This window comes from Rattus norvegicus, chromosome 6 (assembly GCF_021556685.1).
Source record: "Rattus norvegicus strain SHRSP/BbbUtx chromosome 6, alternate assembly SHRSP_T2T, whole genome shotgun sequence".
NCBI lineage: Eukaryota > Metazoa > Chordata > Mammalia > Rodentia > Muridae > Rattus > Rattus norvegicus.
In genome coordinates this window covers 66,027,314-66,030,414 of record NC_141539.1, presented here as the reverse complement: position 1 = coordinate 66,030,414, position 3,101 = coordinate 66,027,314, and the positions used below count along the sequence as shown (strand labels likewise).

Genomic DNA, 3,101 nt, shown 5'->3' with positions numbered 1-3,101 from the left:
ATGATCTGTCCATTGATGAGAGTGGGGTGTTGAAATCTCCCACTATTATTGTGTGAGGTGCAATGTGTGTTTTGAGCTTTAGTAAGGTTTCTTTTACATATGTAGGTGCCCTTGTATTTGGGGCATAGATATTTAGGATTGAGAGTTCATCTTGGTTGATTTTTCCTTTGATGAATATGAAGTGTCCTTCCTTATCTTTTTTGATGACTTTTAGTTGGAAATTGATTTTATTTGATATTAGAATGGCTACTCCAGCTTGCTTCTTCTGACCATTTGCTTGGAAAGTTGTTTTCCAGCCTTTCACTCTGAGATAGTGTCTGTCTTTGTCTCTGAGGTGTGTTTCCTGTAGGCAGCAGAATGCAGGGTCCTCGTTGCGTATCCAGTTTGTTAATCTATGTCTTTTTATTGGGGAGTTGAGGCCATTGATATTGAGAGATATTAAGGAATAGTGATTATTGCTTCCCGTTATATTCATATTTGATGTGAGGTTATGTTTGTGTGCTTTCATTCTCTTTGTTTTGTTGCCAAGACGATTAGTTTCTTGCTTCTTCTAGGGTATAGCTTGCCTCCTTATGTTGGGCTTTACCATTTATTATCCTTTGTAGTGCTGGATTTGTAGAAAGATATTGTGTAAATTTGGTTTTGTCATGGAATATCTTGGTTTCTCCATCGATGTTAATTGAGAGTTTTGCTGGATACAGTAATCTGGGCTGGCATTTGTGTTCTCTTAGGGTCTGTATAACATCAGTCCAGGATCTTCTGGCCTTCATAGTTTCTGGCGAGAAGTCTGGTGTGATTCTGATAGGTCTCCCTTTATATGTTACTTGACCTTTTTCCCTTACTGCTTTTAATATTCTTTCTTTATTTTGTGCGTTTGGTGTTTTGACAATTATGTGACGGGAGGTGTTTCTTTTCTGGTCCAATCTATTTGGAGTTCTGTAGGCTTCCTGTATGTCTATGGGTATCTCTTTTTTTAGGTTAGGGAAGTTTTCTTCTATGATTTTGTTGAAGATATTTACTGTTCCTTTGAGCTGGGAGTCTTCACTCTCTTCTATACCTATTATCCTTAGGTTTGATCTTCTCATTGAGTCCTGGATTTCCTGTATGTTTTGGACCAGTAGCTTTTTCCGCTTTACATTATCTTTGACAGTTGAGTCAATGATTTCTATGGAATCTTCTGCTCCTGAGATTCTCTCTTCCATCTCTTGTATTCTGTTGGTGAAGCTTGTATCTACAGCTCCTTGTCTCTTCTTTTGGTTTTCTATATCCATGGTTGTTTCCATGTGTTCTTTCTTGATTGCTTCTATTTCCATTTTTAATTCCTTCAACTGTTTGATTGTGTTTTCCTGGAATTCTTTCAGGGATTTTTGCGATTCCTCTCTGTAGGCTTTTACTTGTTTATTAATGTTTTCCTGTGCTTCCCTAAGTGTGTTCAGGTCCTTCCTGAAGTCCTCCAGCATCATGATCAAATATGATTTTGAAACTAGATCTTGCTTTTCTGGTGTGTTTGGATATTCCATGTTTGTTTTGGTGGGAGAATTGGGCTCCGATGATGGCATGTAGTCTTGGTTTCTGTTGCTTGGGTTCCTGCGCTTGCCTCTCGCCATCAGATTATCTCTAGTGTTACTTTGTTCTGCTATTTCTGACAGTGGCTAGACTGTCCTATAAGCCTGTGTGTCAGGAGTGCTGTAGACCTGTTTTCCTCTCTTTCATTCAGTTATGGGGACAGAGTGTTCTGCTTTAGGGCGTGTAGTTTTTCCTCTCTACAGGTCTTCAGCTGTTCCTGTGGGCCTGTGTCTTGAGTTCACCAGGCAGCTTTCTTGCAGCAGAAAATTTGGTCTTACCTGTGATCCCGAGGCTCAAGTTCGCTCGTGGGGTGCTGCCCAGGGGCTCTCTGCAGCGGCAACAACCAGGAAGACCTGTGCCGCCCCTTCCGGGAGCTTCAGTGCACCAGGGTTCCAGATGGTCTTTGGCTTTTTCCTCTGGCGTCCGAGATGTGTGTGCAGGGAGCAGTCTCTTCTGGTTTCCCAGGCCTGTCTGCCTCTCTGAAGGTTTAGCTCTCCCTCCCACGGGATTTGGGTGCAGAGAACTGTTTATCCGGTCTGTTTCCTTCAGGGTCCGGCGGTGTCTCTGGCTGGGGTCCTGCCGCTCCTGGGCCCTCCCCCACGGGAGCCCAGAGGCCTTATACAGTTTCCTCTTGGGCCAGGGATGTGGGCAGGGGTGAGCAGTGTTGGTGGTCTCTTCCGCTCTGCAGCCTCAGGAGTGCCCACCTGACCAGGCGGTTCGGTCTCTCTCTCACCGGGTCTGGGAGCAGAGAGCTGCTGCGGGCCGGGATCCGCGGGTGTGGGACTTCCGGTAAACACAGAACGTGCCCGGTTCTAGAGAAATTCTGTTTCCGTGTGTCCCAAGCTCACCAGGCAGCTTTCTTGCAGCAGAAAATTTGGTCTTACCTGTGATCCCGAGGCTCAAGTTCGCTCGTGGGGTGCTGCCCAGGGGCTCTCTGCAGCGGCAGCCAAAAGTTCTGATTAAAGGATTCTCTTTTTCTCTCTCTTTGGCTGTATGAGGCAAGGTCTTCTATTCTACAGCCCAGGCTGTCCTGGAACGTGCTATTGTAGCTTGAGATGGCCTTGATCCTCCTGCTGGGATTATAGGCAAGTGCTACCACATCCAGCAGGACACCGCTTACTCTCCCCCAGAAACAAACTAGAAAAAGCAAGCCTGTACACTAGGGTGTGCTCAGAGCAGGGGGCCTGAGGAATGGCTCCTCTGTTTATAACACACCCAATACGAACCTGGTCATGATGTGAGGAGGGCTACAAAGTATGTTGCTGTCCTTCCCACACATGTCCTACAATTTAAAAACAACCAAACCAAACCAAGGATCATAAAATCATGTCTTTTAGCTTCATCAAAAGGCGGTTGACTTCTGTCAAATGCAGGTTGCGTTAGCCCCACCTCCGAAGCAGCTTTCCAACCCTGAACACTGGACTGGAGCAACCCGGCCCCACGTAGGAGGCGAACTCAGGCTGAGAGCCTGAGTCTGGTGTGCTGGAGGGGCCCTATCCTCAGCACTGGGCGGAAGTTTCCTGTTTCAATAGTGA

At 46.0% G+C, this 3,101-nt stretch overlaps 1 non-coding gene across 1 annotated transcript; it reads left to right on the top strand.

Annotated features, from left to right (window-relative positions):
- Window positions 1-2,727: 2,727 nt before the first annotated feature.
- Window positions 2,728-2,856, top strand: LOC148005219 (small nucleolar RNA SNORA11). The gene has a single exon (XR_015623546.1). It is a non-coding gene; the product is annotated as a small nucleolar RNA SNORA11 (small nucleolar RNA).
- Window positions 2,857-3,101: the final 245 nt, after the last annotated feature.